The sequence below is a fragment of the Hemitrygon akajei genome, chromosome 3 (assembly GCF_048418815.1).
Source record: "Hemitrygon akajei chromosome 3, sHemAka1.3, whole genome shotgun sequence".
In the NCBI taxonomy this organism is placed as follows: domain Eukaryota; kingdom Metazoa; phylum Chordata; class Chondrichthyes; order Myliobatiformes; family Dasyatidae; genus Hemitrygon; species Hemitrygon akajei.
In genome coordinates, this window is record NC_133126.1 from 193883368 (window position 1) to 193905468 (window position 22101).

The 22101-nt window shown below is 42.0% G+C and overlaps 1 pseudogene; it reads left to right on the forward strand.

The window, feature by feature from the left end:
* The first annotated feature begins 5407 nt into the window (after positions 1–5407).
* Positions 5408–8757, forward strand: LOC140724616 (extracellular calcium-sensing receptor-like; annotated as a pseudogene).
* Positions 8758–22101: the final 13344 nt, after the last annotated feature.

Genomic DNA, 22101 nt, shown 5'->3' on the forward strand with positions numbered 1-22101 from the left:
AATAAGATATCTATGGATTTCTATTCTAATCTTTATAAATCTGAATTCTCTGATAATACTATTACAATGAAAATACTTTACAAAGGTTAAATATACCCCAAATTTCGACTCAAGATGTTGATATATTAGATGCAGCTATTAAACAAGAGGAGATAGCCAAGGCTATATCCTCTGTGCAATTAGGGAAAGCTCCAGGACCTGATGGTTATAGGGTAGAATTTTACAAGACTTCTCAAGAAATGCTTATACCACATCTTCATCAAACATTTACCGATTCTATATCCTCTGGGAACCTCCCAAAAACTTTTTATGAGGCATTAATTTCATTGATTCTTAAAAAAGGAAAAGAACCACTGGAATGTGTATCCTATAGACCTATTTCTTTATTGAATGTAGATTTTTAAATTTTCTCCAAGATTCTAGCTAATAGACTTAAGAATATTTTGCCTAATGTTATCTCAAATGATCAAACAGGATTTCAATATTCGAAGATTGTTAAATATCATTTATTCCCCCTCAGTCAAAGAATCTGAATGTATTGTATCTCTGGATGCAGAGAAAGCCTCTTATAGGGTAGAGTGGCCTTATTTCTTTCAGGTTTTGAAGAGGTTTAATTTTGGCCCGGGATTTATTTCCTGGATTAAATTGATTTACCATGCCCCGGTGGCTGCGGTTATAACTAATAATCAAAATTCTCCTTATTTTAAATTTAATAGAGGAACCCGCCAGGGATGTCCTCTTAGTCTATTATCATTTAATTTGGTTTCAGAACCACTTGCTATCACTCTTAGGGATTCTAATTCTGTGCAGGGTATTTAGAGAGGGGATAAATTACATAAGGTTTCGTTATACGCGGATGAGTTATTAGTTTGCATTTCAAATCCTAGGAAATCTATTCCTTTTATGCTATCTATATTTACGGAATTTAGTATTTTCTCTGGATATAAACTTAATTTATGTAAAAGTGAATTATTTCCTATGAACAATTATTCTGATTATTACGATCAAATACCTTTTAATATTGCTAAAAACCATTTCACTTATCTCGGTATCAAAATTACTAAAAATTTTAAGGACCTATATGCATAATTTCTCCCCTCTAATTGAGTATACTTAACAAGCGCTTTCTAAATGGTCGCCTATATCGATGTCATTGATAGGTCGAATTAATGCTATAAAAATGGTTATTTTACCTAACTTTTTATATACATTTCAAGCAGTTCCCTCTTTTGTTCCGAAAACATTTTTTGATAAAATATATTCTATGATTTTGTCTTATGTTTGGAATAACAAAAGCTCTAGAGTGAATAAACTTTTATTGCAAAAATCAAAAAAAGCTGGAGGACTGGTCCTACCAAACTTTAGATTTTATTATTGGGCAATTCATATTCGTTATATTACTTTTTGGATTTATGATATAGATAACCAGGATCGCCCTCCATGGTTATATTTGGAGGAAAATTCGGTAACGGGGTTTTCTTTAGCTTCTTTATTAGGAGCTCCTCTTCCCTTTTCGCTCTCCAGAATAGGTAGACAAGCTCTCAACCCTATTGCTAAACATACTTTAAAAATCTGGTTTCAGTTTCGTAGATTTTTTGAATTAAATAATGTTTTATTCTCTAGTAATATTTATTCCAATTTTTTTTTAATCCATCAACTCTGGATAAGGTTTTTTTAATATGGAAAACTAAAGGAATAAAAACTTTTTTAGATTTGTTCTTATAGGATTGTTTAATATCTTTTTCGCAGTTAATGGATAAATATGATATCTCTAACACATTTTTTTAGATATTTACGGGTTAGGAATTTTTTACGTGATTCTTTACCGAGTTATCCCTTGGCCTATTCTTCAAATTTGGCTTATGCTATTTTTCAGCTGAAACTATTTCAAAAACGATTAATAGCTATTATTTATAAACAGTTAATGAATGCTCGCATGTCACCTAATGATAGGGTTCAACACACTTGGGAAATAGAACTTCAACATTCACTTTCAGATGATCAATGGAGTAAAATTTATTATCTAGCTAATAATTCATCTATCTGTGCACGCCATTCCTTAATTCAGTTTAAGATAGTACACAGGGCCCATATGTCTAAAGATAAATTGGCGCATATATTTCCTAATATAAGACCTATTTGTGACAGATGTAACGTAGAGGTAGCTACATTAACTCATACGTTTTGGTCCTGTGCAAGCTTAAATAATTTTTGGAGAGATGTGTTTAGAATACTATCAAAGTTATATATGTGGATGTTCAACCCAATACACCTACGGCAATTTTTGGGATTATTCCAAAGGAAGTAGGCAGAGTATCTGCTTCCGCTCAACATGTGATAGCCTTTTCAACTTTACCAGCTAGGAGAGCTATCTTGTTATACTGGAAAGATTCTAATCGACCTACTGTTTTCTATTGGTTCTCCTCCATTATGTCATGTCTAGGCTTGGAGAAAATTAGAAGCCGGACGTTTGAAACATCTTGTGGCGACCCAGTTTCTGCGCAGTCAAACCAGCTCCCAAATAGCCCGCGCGCGGGGAGAGACTTTGGTTATGCATCTCTGACGTCATTTCCGCCCGGAGAGGGCGGGAGCTGGGATTAAATGCCATCGCCGCAAAATTTGAATAAACTAGTCTCGAAACGATTTACCAACTCCGTGTCGTTGTTTCTAGCTCTATATGTGGTACTTCGCTACAATCTTTTAATTTTGAGCAAGTCTGGCGACCTATTATTCAATATTTTCATATGATTTAATTTAGTTTTTACTTATTTATTTTTCTTTGTTCTCTTTAGGGAAAATCCTTATCTGTGAAGGTTTGGATGTGACTGGAAGGATGTTTTTTTTCTCTTTCTGTTTTCTTCTAATTTTATCCTCAAATGGACTGCCGAATCTTTCTTTTCTTTTCTTTTCTTTTTTTTTGTTCTAATTTAGTTTAATGGTTTTTCCTTTACATAAATAAAATTTTCCAATTTTTTTTACGATTTGTTAAGAGGAGTAGTGGTTTTTTGATTATACTGTGTATATAACAGCGCAACATTACACCTATTTTATTTTGACAATATATGCTTTTCTTTATTTCTGTTTATATGTCTTTCGTATTATCTGTTTGCTAAACTTCTCCTCTGATTTGTATATTTTTTTACTGGAAATCAATAAAAAGATTGAAAAATGAAATGAAAATAGACAATAGACAATAGACAATAGACAATAGACAGTAGGTGCAGAAGTAGACCATTCGGCCTTTCGAGCCTGCACCGCCATTCTGAGATCATGGCTGATCATCTACTATCAATACCCGGTTCCTGCCTTGTCCCCATATCCCTTGATTCCCCTATCCATAAAATACCTATCTAGCTCCTTCTTGAAAGCATCCAGAGAATTGGCCTCCACTGCCTTCTGAGGCAGTGCATTCCATACCCCCACAACTCTCTGGGAGAAGAAGTTTTTCCTTAACTCTGTCCTAAATGACCTACCCCTTATTCTTAAACCATATCCTCTGGGACTGGAATGTCCCAGCATCTGGAACATATTTCCTGCCTCTATCTTGTCCAATCCCTTAATAATCTTATATATTGCAATCAGATCCCCTCTCAATCTCCTTATTTCCAGGGTGTACAAGCCCAGTCTCTCTAACTTCTCTGCGTAAGACAGTCCTGACATCCCAGGAATTAACCTTGTGAATCTACGCTGCACTTCCTCTACAGCCAGGATGTCCTTCCTTAACCCTGGAGACCAAAACTGTACACAATACTCCAGGTGTGGTCTCACCAGGGCGCTGTACAAATGAAAAAGGATTTCCTTGCTCTTGTACTCAATTCCCTTTGTAATAAAGGCCAACATTCCATTAGCCTTCTTCACTGCCTGCTGCACTTGCTCATTCACCTTCAGTGACTGATAAACAAGGACTCCTAGATCTCTTTGTATTTCTCCCTTACCTAACTCTACACCATTCAGATAATAATCTGCCTTCCTGTTCTTACTCCCAAAGTGGATAACCTCACACTTATTCACATTAAACGTCATCTGCCAAGTATCTGCCCACTCACCCAGCCTATCCAAGTCACCCTGAATTCTCCTAACATCCTCATCACATGTCACACTGCCACCCAGCTTAGTATCATTGACTACATAGACTTCAGTTAGGCGTTTGACAAGGTCCCGCATGGGAGGTTAGTTAGGAAGATTCAGTCGCTAGGTATACATGGTGAGGTAATAAATTGGATTAGACATTGACTCAATGTGTGAAGTCCGAGTGTGGTAGTGGAGGATTGCTTCTCTGGGTGAAGGCCTGCGACTAGTGATGCACACAGGGATCAGAGTTGGATCCATTGTTATTTGTCATCTATATCAATGCTCTTGATGATAATGTGGTAAATTGGATCAGTAAATTTTCTGATGATACAAAGATTGGAGGTGTAGTGAACAGTGAGGAAGGTTTTCAAAGCATACAGAGGGAGTTGGACCAGCAGGAAAAATGGGCTGATAAATGCCAGATGGAGTTTCATACAGGCAAATGTGAGGTATTGTACTTTGGAAGGACAACCCAAGGTAGAACATACAAGATAAATGGTAGGGCACTGAGGAGTACAGTAGAACAGAGGGATCTGGGAATACAGATATAAAATTCCCCAAAAGTGGCGTCACAGGTAGATAGGGTCGTAAAGAGAGCTTTTGGTACATTGATCTTTATAAATTAAAGTATTGAGTATAAGAGTTGGAATGTTATGGTGAGGTTGTGTAATGCATTGGTGAGGCCGAGTTTGGAGTATTGAGTGCAGTTTTGGCCACCAAGTTACAGGAAGGATATTAATAAAGTTGAAAGGGTGCAGAGGAGGTTTACAAGGATGTTGCCAGGACTTGAGAAACTGAGTTACAGAGAAAGGTTGAATAAGTTAGGACTTTATTCCCTAGAGCGTAGACGAATGAGGGGACATTTGATAGAGGTATATAAATTTATGATGGGTATATATAGAGGGAATGCAAGAAGGTTTTTTCCACTGAGGCTAGGGGAGAGAAAAAGCAGAGGACATGGGTTCAGGGTGAAGTGGGAAAAGTTTAAAGGGAACATTAGTGGGGGGCTTCTTCACACAGAGAGTGGTGGGTGTGTGGAATGAGCTGCCAGATGAAGATGTAAATGCGGGCTCACTTTTAACATTTAAGAAAAACTTGGACAGATACATGGAAGAGAGATGTATGGAGGGATATGGTCCTGGTGCAGGTCTGTGGGACGAGGCAGAAAAATGGTTCGGCATAGCCAAGAGGGCCAAATGGCCTGTTTCTGTGCTGTAATGTTCTATAGTTCTATGGTTCTGTAACGGGACGTAAAAAATAGGCATATCAAAAAGGCAATGTTATGATAGTCTTGGGGGATTTGAATTTGCAGATAGGTTGGGGAAATCAGGTGGGTATGTCGGACGAGTTCCCAGAGGAAGATTTTGAGACAGGTTCAATTCAAACAATTAAAAGGAGACTGAGCAGGTATAAAGACTGGAAAATGTTAGAAGCATGAAGGCCAGACGGGAATAGCTTATGAGTTTTTTGGCAAGGTTTGTGGATAATACAAAGGTTTGTGGATTGGTAGGTAGCGCTGAGAAGGCAAAGCGATTGCAGCAGGATGTAGCCAAATTGAAAGAATGGACAAAACGTGGTAGATGGAATATAGTGTTCAGAAATTTATGATAATGCATATTAATAAAAGGAACAATAGTGCAGACTTTTCTCTAAATGGGGAGAAGGTTCAAACATCCGAGGTGCATAGGGACTTAGGAGTCATCATGCAAGTCTCCCAGAAGGTTGATTTACAAGTTGAGTCTGTGGTAAAGAAAGCAACTGCAATGTCAGCATTTATATCAAGGGGAAAGGAATGTAAAAGTAAGGAGATAGTTCTGAGTCTTTATAAGACACTAGTCAGGCCCCGCTTGGAGTATTGTCAACGGGTTTAGGCCCCACATCTCAGAAAGGTTGTGTTGCAATTGAAGAGAGTCCTAAGGAGCTTTCCGTGGATGAAGGGATTAATGAATCAGGAGCTTTTGACAGCGTTCGACCTATAGTCACTGGAACGTAAAAAAAATGCGGGGGGATTTATTGAAACCTACCGAATGTTGAAAGGACTACATTGAGTGGATGTGGAGAGAATGCTTCCTATGGTGGGGGTATCCAGAAAGAGAGGGCACAGCCTCAAAATTAAAGGCCGACGTTTAAGGACAAAGGAAAGCATGATTTAATTTTTAGCCAGAGAGTAGGAATTCCGTGGGATGCTCTGCCACAGCCTGTGGTGGAGGCCAAGTTCGTCTGTATATTTCAGGTGGAAGTTGATCGTTTCATGATTGGTCAGAGCATCAAAGGATATGGCGAGAAGGTTAAATGGTCTGTCTCTTCTCCTGTGTCTTATGGTCATATTGGTTGGCAGAGAGGAGCTGGGTGGAAAGATCTGCCTCCATGCTGTACTATAATTCTATGGAATACGCCAGCTGTAGAACTGTAAATGTAGATACCGGTTTTCGCCCGAACTTTATTCCACGACAACGAAATAATGTCCTTGTATTTTTCTGTTTGCCTTGCGGTTTCTGACAAGGTTAGCTATTTCACCACCTCTGCTTGCCTCAGCAACAGGCGAAAAATTCCCTCCTTCTTTCAAACGATCCCAAGCGATTATTTCCAGACCAAAGCATTGACTCAACTTTTAAAGCGCTTTGGATGGACTTGGATTAGAACTGTGATCAGCGAAAACGATTACGGCAACTTTGAAATGCAGGCCTTCACTGAGACGGTTCAGCAGCTTGGGGTTTGTATTGCTTTCTCTGAGTCTTTTCACAGGAGGTGTCCGAGAGAAAGGTTACTTCATGTTATCCGCATTATTCCAACAACATCTACGAGAGTCTTGGTGTTTTTTTCTCACTCAAGCGGACATGGTCAGTTGATTTAACGAAATTGCTCGACAAAACGTATCTGACTGTGTCTAACAGCTACATGGAAACATCTGGACTGAGAGAGACAAACAAAGTTTATGAGGCCACTTATCGTGGAGCCCACGCACTCCACGATATGTTTCGTGTAAAAGTGGCGAATGTCCATTTGTCAATCAGCCTTGCGCAACCAAATCTTCAGCCGTGAAAGGTACGTAGAACACGGTCCAATTAAAATTCTTTGCTATGTAAACCATTGGGTGCCCAATGTTCTGTTCCATCGTCCGTGCCTTCCTCTGGTAGGTTTTGCATTACATGCAATCGCTAAATTAGCTAAGATCGGGGAAAGGATAAATTGCGATGAAAACGGAGACTCGGAAGTTACGTACGATATTGTGGACTGTTGATTGTCTGGACTAGTGATCGCAGTGAGGTAATATATGAAACAGCGGCTGTATTGGCAACAGCAATAACTTGTTTAAGTAGCCAATCGACAACTGTCCTTCTATAACAGGATTGAGATACTTGATGGAATTGAATTATAGATAAATTATAGGATGTCTCCGGTCAGGACCGGCTGAGTTATAGACAGCTGTACATAATTACGAGCTGTCATACCATTACTAACAGGATAAGCGCTCTGTACCTGCACGCTTTTACTCTGTATATAATTTGATTTTTATGATCAGCCAAGGTAGTGACTTTCCGAGCTGTAGATTCATACCGCAGAGAAACAAGCTCTGCTATACAAATCTCCCGTGCTAAGTAAGCTGCCTACCTATTTCACAGCAAGTCCTACATCCTTATAAACTTTACCCATCCATGTACCACTCTGAGGGTCTAAATATTGTTTTTTGCGTCTGCCTAAACCACTTTCTCTGGCAGTTTTTTTATCCATATACCCACCACCATCTGTGTAAAGAAGATGCCTCTCAAGTCCATTCAGATCTGCTCTATACCTCACCTTAAGCTTCTTCCGATAGAGCTTCCTTCAGTCCGAGTGATATTTCCTCTGCGTAAAGAGGTCCCTTGGGTCCGTTTCATATACAATATGTGAGACTGCACCTTTAGCGCAGTAGTGATTCCTTCCCTCCGAGTAACATTTCTTTCAAAATAAGACATTAACACATTATTGTTCTTTGCCACGAGATGTCCGGGCAGTTTGTTCAAACAGTTTCTACCCTGGAGCAAGAAAAGCAGCTTGCAAGGGACAGCCTATTTGTTGCTTTGATTGCGTTCCGTGCGCGGAAATGTCGATCAGTAACACCACAAGTATTGACAATTAATAACGTCGTTGTTCAAGTATTCGCGGGCTTCTCCATTCTAACTATTGAATCAAATTTGTCTTTTTTTCCTTCAAGATTCCATTGAGTACATGAGGTGCCCCAGCGATTCCTGGCCCAACGATCGACAAGAACAATGCATACAGAAGCATCTTGAGTTTCTCTCATTTTCCGAGGTGATGGGCGTTGTTCTGACCACGCTGGCCCTGATAGGACGTTGTACCACTGCCACGGTAGGTGTCATTTTCCTACTTCACAAAGACACTCTGACCGTGACGGTCCGGTCCGGGACCGACCTTCCTTCTTCTCCTCGCACTGAACCTTTGCTTCCTCTGTTCGATCGCATTCATTGGCGAGCCGATTGCATGGTCCTGTATGTTACACCACACTATGGTAGCATTAGTTTTGTGCTCTACGTCTCCTATGTTTTGGGCAAGACTATTGTCGTGGCAATGGCATCTCAGGCGAAACTACCCAGCAATAACATGGCCAAGTGGTTTTCTCCCTTACAACAGCGCTTGACTGTGCTTCTCCTTACACTGCTACAGTGCTTAATATGCACAGTCTAGCTAATCAAATCCCCAGCCCAGTAAAAATCATGGCCTACTCGAACGAAATGATCTTTATTGAATGTGACGTGGGATCCTGGGTTATATTGATTGCCTGTCATAGGTTTGCTTTACCGTTGCTTTTTTTTGGCACGAAATTTGCCAAATAATTTCAACGAGGTGAATACATTAGATTTCGCATATGCTAATTTTCCAGGTTGTTTGGATATCTTTCATTCCAGCTTATGTCAGTTCTACCGGGAATTTCACTGTGGCCGTGTAAGTGTTTGCTATTCCGGCCTCGAGTTTTGGCTTACTTTTCTGTATCTTTGCGCCTAAATGTTACAACATATTGTTAAAGCTGAAGGGAAATACAAATAAACATTTGACGGGGAAATTATCTTCGTAAAAGCGTTAAGTAGAATTGATATTTCTACTGTCAATGTTTATTATTGTCCCATATACTGAGATACAGTGAAAAACCAGCCTTGCATCATGTTCATACGGATCAAATCATTGCACAGCACATTGAGGTAGAACAAGGTAAAGCAATGAACGTGTTAAATAAAGTTTAAATGCCACAGAGAAGCTACAGTGCAGATAAACAATAAAGTGCAAGAACATGTCGATGTGAAAATGCGGTTTTGGTGTAAATTTGTTGACAAAGTGTACTTAATATAAAATGTTGTACGTTTTAGTTATTTTTTTCTTCGAAGTTACTACCATCGATCACTGTACTTGGGGAATATTGATGAGGTACTTCGAATGGACTCATGTTATCACAATGCAATAAATGAATATTTAATTTGTTCTCAATGTGATGGCGTCAAAGATTTCTTCACTGGCTGATGAATCCATGATTCAAATATTGAGAACTTAAGGAATTATCTGAAAGGCGTTAAATTTAACGTGAGCGACTATTTCGGAAACACATTAGCTTTATCACTGTACCAAACTGAATGCGTTTTTTTTCTAAGATGGAGGGAACAAATTGACCTTTCAAAGGAGTGGCACAACAATCTGCGTAGAACTGTCTCACCATTTTTAGAATGCGGAACCCTACCAACCCCAGTTTTTTAGTTCACCGTTTACTAAATTATTCCATTGTTCAATGAGCAATCCGCATATTGCCTAAGAGTAGGGATAGGCATCAAAATGTGACTTCTGCCATTATCCGCCCCTCTTGCGACATTAAGGTGAGTTCAGATATATACCAATTTTCTCTAAATGCGCCAGCTGATGTTCGGCTGGTTGAGGCGAATATCGGAAGTAGCTTGGTGTCTTACTCAACCACCGAGTCCCCACCGAAACCGGCATGACGTGAGTTATCTCATCTCAGTGCTGAGCAGAAAACCCTGGGCATGAAAACTACTCGCAGCTGCCATCACGCCTGAGGTCCCACACAGCCAGCTTCAAGTGCAACTCCTACCTTCAAATCTTTGCTTTTGAACCAAACGGCACAACCAACATCAGTTTAGGAGCACTATAGTCGCTTAGATAACTTTGCACCAAAGTGGACGCTGCTATTTCTTTGTTCTAATTCAGCTTTCTTCTAAAAATTATTTTAATATTGTTTTCTTGTGAATGCTGCTTCTATGAGGGAAAAGGTCCAGGCTAGTGGGGACGGGTCAGTTTGAAAGGGGATAGATGAGTGAGCCCATGAGATAGAAGTGAATTGCTTATTGATATCATCAGGGCTAGTTGCGAATGTGGTTCAAAGGCATAGGGGTTCCAGACATTAGAAATACAACAAGATCAGGATTAATGTAAATATCTGATCAGACCAAAAATGTACTGGTCTATGCGTTGCAATTTGACGAACACACGCTCAGTAGATACTTTATTAATTACCTGTTGTCGCCCATCCTCTTCAAGGATCGACGGGTTGTCCGTTTATACATGCTCTTCTACATACCACTGTTGTTACAACGTGAGGTTATTGGAGTTACTGCCACTTCCTGTCAGTTTGAACGCACCTAGCCATTCTCCTCTGACCGCTCTTATTAACAATGCGTTTTCGCCCACAGAGGGTGCCGCTCACTGGAGGTTTTTTCTTCTTTTTTTCCAATAATGTTCAGGTGTACAGATGTACCTGTTGCAAGGGGGGCGACTGAGGAGAACCCAAGTGCAGGACACCGGCACGTCAACTGAGTTGGGGAGGCTGGCATAGACCTGAACGTAGAGCAGGAAACCGGGGGAATCTTGACAAGGAGATGGAATCTACAGGGACTATCTAGAAACTAGTGCGGAACTCAGAATTAACCGTTCTAATCAGACTAGGGAACGAAGTATCACACAAGAATTGACCAACAAACTGGCAACCTGTGACCGTGTCGGTGTCGTATTTATTCCCCAGTCTCTGATGAGAACCAGGTGTACGGTAATTGGGTAAACTAGCAGCAAATGACTGAAATTGGGGCAAAATCAGGGAGAAAGAAGTGTTAAAGGGGAACGGCCAACCAGAACCATGACAGTACAAAGTAAAGTCGCCACAGAGTGTGCAAAGACTTCGGAGAGGATTTAAGAGATTTTAAAAAACTTTGCAATGATGTAACATAATTGTTAGGTTTCTTCTTAGTCTCCAACGTTCCAGAGGAAATACACCCATATTTGTCTCGTCTCACATAAGAATTCATACTTTCTAATCAGTAGGTTACAATAGCTGCATTTAATGTCAGAGACAGGTATACAATGTACATCCTGAAATCCTTTTTTATTCCCAGACACGAAAACAGAGGAGTGCCCCAAGGAATGAATGACAGCTAAAACTTTAGAAGCCCAAAGCCTCTCCAACTCCCGCTCCCACGTAAAGCAGCAGCACGAAAACGACCCAGCAAACCCCCACTAGCAAAATAGCATCAGCAACTCCACCGAACACTCAAGCGTGCAGCAAAGCATCTATAACGATACAGACCTGCAGTACCCCAAAAACAAAATGGTATCCCCGTCCCACAGCGAGGAAGGATTCATAGCAAACACCTCGCTAATTTACGAAGTTAAAAGACTGTTGCGTCGCTTTTTCTGAGCTCCGCGCCCAGAGAGTCGGCACGAAAGATGCGCAGCTCTCCGGACACAACCCCCGGCAGCTGACCCGCTGCTCCCGATGTTCCGTGTTCTCCAGCGACGCTTCAGTCAGGGCCACTGGCCTAGAACCAGCACGTCCCCAGAGCCAGGAAATACCGGAACCCTGAAGGCATGCTCGTCTCCCAGGTGGCGTTCTTATGGTATCAAAAAACAGCCGGTCGTGAGGCCATGAGAGCGGGTGCCATCCCCACAATGAACCGAATTCAGAATGTAACTCCAGGTCAGGATTTTCAAAAGGGAGGAAAGATATCAAAGATAGAAATAAAGATGTTTCCGAATATGCTACCAAGGAAGTCGCCGTTTATCGCCATCTTCACTTCGCCCTGTCTTAAACACAACATCCTGGTAAATCTGTTTCGTGCCTTTTCCAAAGCCTCCACATACTTCCCGTAACCGGGTGACCAGAAATGCATGCAATATTTCGGCGTAATCTGCGCTTTTGATAACATGACCCCCTGATTCTTGTAAACAACGACAATTCAACTTTTTTATTACTCTCTCTATTTGCGTGGCCACTTACCGAGAGGTGTGGACTTGCAGGTCAAGTTCCCTCTATACATCAATACTACAAATCGATAAACCTGCCACAGTTCAAAATGTAAATTTTTCGGACAGCAATGTTTGTAAAATGATTAAGCTCCAACGTGGCATACTATAAAGGGTGTGATCTGTGGTGTAATAGATGAAACTCTGGAAAATTACTCCAACTTCCAGTAATGTCCCCGCTGCGCCTTCCCTCTTTTTCGAATCCCCAATTTGGCTCCCCTCTTATTTCCCCTCTTGTGGCCCTCCTCCTTCCCTTCCTTCAATGGCTCTCTCACCTCTCCTGTCAGATTCTTTCTTCTTCAGCCCTTTAGCTTTTCTACATATCGCCATCAGCTTCTCACTTTATCCCCCCTCCATCATCCACCTAGCTTCCCCTCATCTGTCTTCCTTCCTCTTCCAATCTTGATAAAGGGTCTTGCCCCGAAATGCAGACTCTTTATTCCTTTTCATAGATGCTGCCTGACCTGCTGGGTTTCTACAGGTTTCCAGTATCTGCAGACACTTTCCTGTTAAGGTTGTGGGATAAGACCACATTCTGAAAGAGACACTGAGGCAACACGATGTGAGAGCCAGCGTGAAGGAGCAAGTTGATTCCACCTGTCGTATGACATCACTATGTCACCCGTCCGTCCACCTCAGGCTTCCTCCAGGTCACGTGCTGCGGCTCCGGAGCCTTCAGCTGATCCCCACTGGCACGTAGGGTCGGGAACACGGCTCATTTGAAGCCGTATCTACAGACAGACTGTGGCCAGAGTCCGTCAATGCAGGTAGGGTAAGACAACAGCACCGCCACCCAACTCTCTCTCTCTCTCTCTCTCTCTCACACACACACACACACACACACAGACACACACACAGACACACATACAGACACACAGGCGCGCGCGAGCGCGCGCGTGCCTCTCTATTATTTAGGCGACCCACTAGTTTTTGGCCACATCTGTCGGGTCAGACAATCCAGCAGCCGGCTACCCCAGCTGTTCTGAGCTCCACCTTGACGATTGCATGATCCACAGGGAGGGAGTCCGGAATCCTTTCTGGACTCGGGATGGGGTATCGGGTCAAACATGCTGCTCTGATATCATCATTCTGTTCGGAACATGCGGGGACGGGACGGGGGCTTCCCAGTCTGTGGTCATTTTATAGCTCCTGTTATCGGACTATCGGATCTCCAGGATGGTACCGAAATTTGCAGCGGGCTGTGGTTCGGGTTAGCCTCCGCACCTGGCTTCAGAAACCGTTCTCTTTATGCACCACTGATGTTTCGATACTTTCGGACGTCTTCGGAGTCTATTTTGAAGACGAGCCGAACTTTTATAGGTAATCTCTTTAATCCAGTATACTTATCAAACTGTTGTACACAGTCCAACTGGACCTCAGAGTGAGGAGAGCCGCCCTTGTAAGTGAACATCTTCCTGTTCCAGGGACAAATTGATCAAAGTGAGATTTCTCCCTCGTTTCCGCACACAAACAGGAGCTGAATAATCCGGACGTGAACCAGAATGTTCCAGCTCCTGACTGACGCTCTAGTTGTTTAAAAATCAGAACGAGCGTCCGATTGGTAAGTTTCGCCCATGCGATTATGATGGGGAATGCTTACTTTGCTCTTGACAGTCCAGGAGATTATAAGTTCTCTTCCCAGTAGATCCCCTCATCCCACCTCATCCTCTGAGATTCTTGGCTATTATCTAGCAGTGTATGGAGAATGCCCGGAGTGATGATCGGTTCCCTTCTAGGCTGACCCTTGGTTTCCTGTCCCCTTGTACGCTCCTATTCATTCTTCACATACTGCACTCTTTTCCACTCACTGGTTGCCTCCTTGAGTTTTTGCCTTTCGATGTCAACAAGCTGAGATCTGGACCGTGTGCACAGTCCGCCGAGCAGGAGAGACGGAGAGGGAGGGGGAAACACGAGGGTGTAGTCTGCATAAAAGGCCGCAAAACCTTTTGTTATATGGGGGTTATTTTGCCCAAATCATGCCGATACTTTCTTCCCCACACCATCCTCGTCCCAGTCTATGGGAGAACATACACTAACTGATGGCTCTCCAGATATCACTTTTTCCTATGATCGGAAGGCCCTGCTGGACTTTGGTAATATAAATATAAATCGGTAATGCCACTCCGGTTCATTGGTTTATTGGTTAGAGCGACAGGGGAGCTGCGTAACCTCGGTTGCTGAGCAGACCAGGTCTTGATGTTGGTGTCGACTGTACAGTTGCCCATAGATGGCGCCAAAAGCGGTGTGGTAGAGAATAGACGCGCGGCGGGCATTCGGGAATCCCTAGTGGTCTGGGGTCTGGCTTCTGTAAGCCGGCTCTTCCGTCGATTCCGGACTGTCTGTTGTTCGCTTCCTGTTAGTCAAACTGGGCTCCTTTCGTCTGCAGAAACGTTGTAAACGTTCGGTGCCTTGCCACTAACCAAATTATGGGACTCGTTTCAGAAGTAAACCCCATGGGAAAAAATCCGGAGCACGAATCCGTAAAGCCTCCCTAAAACAGTCAGCTAAACTCTCACTGGCAACTCCTGCGATGCTGCTGGTGCCAAATTGCATCGGTCTCTGTCGACCAACACTCTTGGAGATTACCAGGTATGATGTTGTAGGCATCGCCAAATTATGGCTGAAAGGAGATTATAGCTGGGAACCTCATATCCACGGATACACATTGTATTCAATGACAGGCAGGAATGCGGATGGGTGGCATTGCTTTGTTGGTAAAAAATGAAATTAAGTCCTTAGTAAGAGGTGACATGGGGTCGGAAGGTGTCGAATCACAGTGGATATAATTAAGGAACGGCAAGAGTAAAACGACACTGGTGGGAGTTGTATACAGACCCCAAATAATAGTAAGAATGTGGCCTACGATTCCCAACGAGATAGAGAAAGTCCATACCAAAAGGGCAGTATTATAACAGTGATGCCGGACTTCAATATGCAGATAGATAGGGAAAATCAAGATGGTTCTGAATTCCAGGAGGGGATTTTCCAGAATACCAACGAGATGTCTTTTTCGAGCAGCTCGTAGTGGAGTCTACTGGGCAATTAGCTATTCTGGATGGGGTGTTGTGCAATGAACCAGAATTGATTAGAAAGCCTAAGGGAAAAAGACCCTTAGGGGTAAGTAGCAATAATATAACAGTATTCACACGGCAATTCGAGAAAGAGAAGTAAATTCCAGATGTTTCAGTATTACCATGGAGTAAAGGGAAATATAGAGGCATGATAGAGGAGATGGCCAGAATTATTTGGAAACGAACATGAGCAGGGATGACGGCAGAGTAGCAGTGGCTGGAATTTCGGAAGGCACAGGGTTCAGAGTTCACGAACAAGAAGAAGTATTCTGAAAGAAAGATTACCAAAACGTGAATAAAAAGGGAAGTCAAAGACATCATAAAAAAGCCACAAAATGCATATAATAGAGCAAACATTTGTGGGGTTTGAGGATTAAGACGCTTTTAAGAACCAACAGAAGACAACGTAAGTCATTAAGAAGGTAAAGATGGAATACGAAAGTATGCTAACCAATAACATTAAGGAGGATACCAACAGTTTCCTTAGATATATAAAGTGTAGAAGGGATGCCAGAGTGGATAGCGCACAGCTGGAGAATGATCCTGGAGAGGTACTGAAGGGGGCAACGAAATGCCAGACGAACTGAATAAGAATTTTGCATTGATCATCTCTGGAAGACACAAGCAGTATTGTGGAAGTTTCACGTATCAGGGATCATGAAGTTGTGTGAATTTACCATATCTATAGAAAAGGTTCTTGGGAAAGTAAAAGATCTAAAGGTGTATAAGTCAACTGGACCAGATGGTGTGCATCCCAGAGTTCTGAAAGTAGTGGCTGAAGAGTTTGTGGAGACATCAGAAATGAACTTTCAAGAATCACAAAATTATAAGTGGTTCTGGATGACTGGTAAAATTCAAATGCCACTCTGCTCTTCAAGAAGGGAGAGAGGCAGAAGAACAGAAACTATAGGCCAGTTAGCCTGAACTCAGTGGTTGGGAGGTTCCTCGGGTTGTCATAGCCGGGGATAGAAGTGAGGATAAGCTCCCACTGCCTATAGAATGCTCAAAATGGCATGCGTCACTAATAACCTCTGATAACCAAGTCCAACCTCTTGGCCTTCACGTGTGGCTTAGGCACTAGGCCCGTCGGAACTGTTTCTACCGACAAGAGAAGGGACAAAGGCGGACAACTGGCGCCTCAAAACCAGTTGCTCCGGGCAGGTGGGGCTGATCTGCTTAGACGGCAGACCTTCTGGGATAAGCAAATCTCTGTTTTAAAACCTCAGCAGCCTTGCAGCCATCCCAACCAATGGGAAAAGCTTCAGGAGTAAACCCCTAGGAAGAAATCCAGAGCCGATGTCACTAAGGCCGTTTGATGTTGTTTACACTTCATTTTATAAACCTGAGATCGACCGCTTGCTAGTGGTTGGGAAGATGATGGTGTCGATTTTTAAGGAAGAGGCATTAGGGCACTTGGATGCACATGATGAATCAGGCCGTAGTCAGCATCTTTTCCTCAAGGGAAAATCTTGATTTCTTTGAAGTAATAACAAGCGGGATAGACAAAGGTGAAGCGGTTGAAGTTGAGTATTTGGATTTTCAGAGAGCCTTTGACAGGATGTCACGATGAAGCTGCTAACAAGCTACGAGCCCATGGTATTGCAGGAAAGATTCTAGCATGCATAGAATAGTGGCTGATTGGCAGGAGACAAAAAGTGGAAATAAATGTCGGGTTCTCAGTAATACCAATTGTAATGTTAACGGTTAAAGCTAACAAAATGGCTTCTCTGTCGTGTTTTAACGAAATGGCTTCTCTGTAATGTTAACTGATGAGGTGATTATTCTCTGTAGCTGCGATGTTTGGGTCGTTGTTACAGATAACAGGGAACTAGCCAATGAATGACCTATTATGCTATCTTGTATCGTGGGAACCGAGAGAGAGTTGGCGGTCTTTTCGGCGCGAGTGTTGGAGCGGCTGGCGGTTCCCGGTCGGCGGATGCTGGAATTCGACGTTTCAAAGGCTATCGGAGGTTTGGAGGTCGTTTGTGGACGGATCGGGAAGGCGTGAGCTCCAACGAATTATTTTTGTGCTCAAAACTGATAAATATACTTAGTGGCACCTTTGCCGTATGTGTTTCTACTAAACACACCACCAAAAATGGTTATAAAATGTAATCATTTCATCGAACATTGTGTGCTGTCTGATATTTTACGTTGTGGGGTTGTACCGGGGTCATTACACAGCATCTACGCAAACGTGAGACACAGTTTGGCGGACAGACGGCAGTTTCCCCTAGACGAACTTGAGTTCATAGAGCTGAGTGTTACATAAATATAGCCTCTTTTCTGGTTCGCTGCCGGATTCTAGTGGTGTTCCACAGGGAGTGTTTTGAAAGCTATTCGTTTTGGTTTTATGTGTTAATGATTTGAATGGTGGAATTGGTGGCTTTGTTGCAGAGCTCGTAGAGATATGAAAATAGGTGAAGGGGCAAGCAGACTTGAGGGGGTAGAAAAGCAACAGAAAGAATACAAAGATTTGAAGAAAGGGCAAAGAAATGGCAGATGGGATGCAGTGTTGAGTAACCACTTTCTAAATAGAGACAAAATACAAATACCTGAGGTGCAACTACACGTGGGTCTTTGTGAATGATTTCCTGCGGGTAATTTATAGGTTGAGTCTGTGATGAAGAAGATAAATGAACTTTTTACATTCATTTCAAAAGAACTAGAATATAAAAGCAGGTATGTACCTGGCCCGAATTGCCCTTGTCGGAGTCTAAGTATAATTTATTTTTTCTCGTTAATGCTGAAAAGGAGATGCTTTGCTGCGACACCACTCAACCAGCCGAATTATCTCATTCTTGTGTGTCCCCCCAGTTGTCATCTGACATTCAACCAATAAATGTTCTGCCATTGCCTGATTTATAGATGGTGTTTGAGCTGTGCTTTGCGGCATGTACATGAGTGCATAAAGAATACAGCGATCGGCAAGCGTGCTTTCTTGAGGTGCCCCTCTATTAATTGTTAGTAAGGAGGAGAAATGTTATTGATTCGCACTGACTGTGCTCTCCTGGTAAGGAAGTCAATGATCTGTCAGGGTGCCATGCTAGCATTACAGCTAGCTTAGCACATTTCAAGTGCCAGGAACCCAGGTTCAGTTGCTACTGTTGTCTGTAAGCGGATTGCATATTCTCCTCGTGAGCGTGTCGGTTTTCTTCATGTGTTCTGATTGCCTCCCACGTTCTAAAGACGTACATTTTCGAATGTTATTTGGTCACTTGGGTGCATTTGTGCGGCACGAGCTGTATCTCCAAACAAGCAGAGTTAAAAATCCAATTATAGTCCTCGATTTGGTGCTTGTGCTATAATTCTGAGGATGTAATGGTATAACAGTGGACAGAGAGTTAAATTACTTTGTTCGTGTCACATGTACCGAGATACTGTGTAAAGCTTTGTTTTCCCAGCCATACATAGAATTCCTTTCATCACATTAGACCAACCGTGTAATACAAGGGGAAAACAATGACAGAATTCTTAAATTGTTTTAATTACACAGGAAGTGTTATGAAAGCAGATTAGACCTGAGGGCCATGATGATGAAGACGATGGGGTCAGGAGCCCACCTTGTCGTACTAGAGAAATGCTAATGAAAGACTTGACTATTTTCCAAATGCAGAGAAAATACAAAAATAAACTGTGGTGTAAAGGGACTTGGGAGTCCTTATGAATGATTTCCTGAAGGTTAATTTTCAGGTTGAGTTTGTGGTGTGGAAGGCAAATGTAATGTTAGTCTTCATTTCAAGAGGACTTGAATATAAAAGCAGGGATGTAATGTTGAAATCTTATGAAGCACTGGTGAGGCCTCACTTGGAGTATTATAGGCAGGTTTGGGCACCATATCTGAGAATGAATATGGTAAAATTGGAGAGATTTCAAAGCAGTTCCACAGAAAAATGATTTCAGGATTGAATGGCTTCTCATATGAAGAACTTTTGATGGCTCTGAGCCTGTACTCACTAGCAGTCAGAGGAATGATGGGTGAACTCATTGAAACCTAACGAATGGTGAAAGGCCTTGATAGAGCGGATGTTAAGAGGATTTTCCTTATGGTAGTAGAGCCTACGACCAGAGGATACAGCCTCAGAATAGAGAGGCGTCCTTTTAGAACAGAGGTGAGAAGGAGTACCCTTAGTCAGAGACTGTTGGATCTGTGGAATTCTTTGACACAGGCATCTGTGTAGGCCCAGTCTTTTTTGTTATTTTGACGCAGAGTTTGTGGACTCTTGATGGGCTGGGCATGAAGGGATAGAGGGTGAAGGCAGGAGACTGGAGCTGAGAGAAGAATTGGATCTGCCATGATGAAATGTCGGAGCAGACTCGATTGGCCAGATGGTCTAATTTTTCATCTATATCTTATGGTCGTATGGTCTTATTATGGTTCAATAAACTTATAATTGCGCAATAGGGACTGGTGGTACGTTTTCAGGCTTTTGTACGTTCTTTCAGATGTGGGGTGGAGTATCGATATTGCCTAGGGAGGGAAACAATATGTTACTGAAGAATATAACTCTCACAAATTATATCAGAAAGAAGTCGAGTTGAACTCTTTATCTTTCCCCAAACAGGCTGGTCAGGTGCCATTCCTGTGTTGGACACCGCTGCTCTGTATTTTCTCAATTCCAGTTAAAGCTCTATTTTTATTTTTTTTTTTGCAGCGCGAAAAGGCAAGATGCGATCTGGTCCAGCATGTTCTGGGGTTTACATACATATTGTCGGCCTCTATTAGTTCTTCTCCCAGGCACTTTAGATATCCACCGTGCGCGGAGATTAACTCAACAACCCAAACGCTGGACGAACTCACCAGGTCAGGCAGTATCTGCTCAGGGAAGTGGACAGTCCACGTTTCAAGTCGAGACATTGCAATTGGGCAGAGAGATAGAGGAGACATTCGAAACATGAGGAAATGAAGACTAAAGTGTGGAACAACTGTTGGCATTTATGGAGGGCGTTATAAGCAGATGGCGGAGGAAAAAGTGAGAATAGTGACAGGGACTGGGAGGGGATAGAGGGATCCAGTTGAGAGGGTAGTTAAACTCAGATGGGGGAGAGAAGAGTATGACTCGAGATAGAGGCTAGAAGGTGATATTTGGAGCCAATAAAGAGCTACAGAAGTTCAGCCCTTTAATTTCTGTCGAGCATACGACGTTACAGTTCTGACGGAAACAATAAAATCTTGTAGATCAATTTCGCATTTAAACCAGCAGGAAATATATAATTAACATGAATTCACCACATGTTCAGTCAACTGAAGTGCTATCCGTCATATTTCCGCAGAATGCATATTACCTCTGATGACGTTATTCAGTGCTTTTAACTGAATCGGCAATCGTTTCGCTCCCTTTAGCAGAGGTGATTCTGTTTCATCATGAAATTATATCATCCTCAGGGCGGGGTAAGAAGTAATCCAAGAAATGGGGTTATTATGCTTCCTATGAATACCAACCCTCAGCTGTTCCAAATGGGCTATTTTACTTTTACCAAACGATCAACAGTGCCGTAATCATTTTTCCCTATATGGGACCATATATCGTGGCACAGTATCTGTTCCTATGCCACCAATTTAGATTAAAGTGCCAATTTGTTCCCTGCAGAGCATCAATTCCCTAATCAGGATAAACAACATTGCTCGCCCAAGCATGATCTCCAATATAAAACTGCGCGGTCCTTTTTCAGCAAGAGTCAGAACGAAAGCAAATATGAGCTGTATCGTGTTTTGGGGGTTACTGTTACCTGTTGCAGTGTCACCTGGCAGCCTACTATGTAAAAAAAGAGAAATGTTTCATATGTTTAGTTTATCAAAGGAAGGAGACATCGATATCGGCGGAATTTTTGGACTGCACTCCCGGACAGAGATAAAGGATCTTTCATTTGAAACTAGACCGAGAGCTGTGAACTGTGAAAGGTCAGTTTAATGAGCCAAGCGACGGGATTATCACTTCTTTGAAACTTAAAGCTGCTTTGATCTTCCTTATTTTCATGTTCTATTGAAGGGTATTCACCCTGAAACTTTAGCCAAGATTCACTTACCACAGATCCTGGGTGTTTCGAATAATTTCTGGATGTGTGATTGAGTTTAATAGTTGGAAGACAACAGAGGCATAACGTCTCTGGCGACAAAACCAAATTCAGTTTCTGCCTGGGTGTCTGTTGCTCGCTACCTATAACATTATAGTCCAGGATTTAATGACGTATTTGGCATGTATCGTTTATCGTTTAAAGTCATCCTATTGATTCCCTCATGAGTAATACTGGCAATAATTTTGATTTATTCTGATCATAACATAAGGAAACATAAAAATCTATCCTTAATAGACACAGATAATGTGTCAATGTATATTCTACAAAAAAAGTCATCTTTTACATTATGGAAGTATTTTAGGAAATCGACTGCATACTTAATTTCAGAATAACAAAACCGATTCCACAGCATTACGCACAAAATTCTGCAGGAAAACAGCAGGTCAGACAACATGTATGAACGAAAATAAACAGTCGAAGATTAGTGCCGTAACCTTGTGAAAATGATTTGTGATAGCAACTGAATAATTCGCATTACAAGACAAAATAAATTCATCTTCTAACAAGAAAACATCATTAAATGTCTATCACCAATGCTAATAGTTCTAGCAGTATTGACCCAGCAGTGGAATTTCAGTTTACTTTC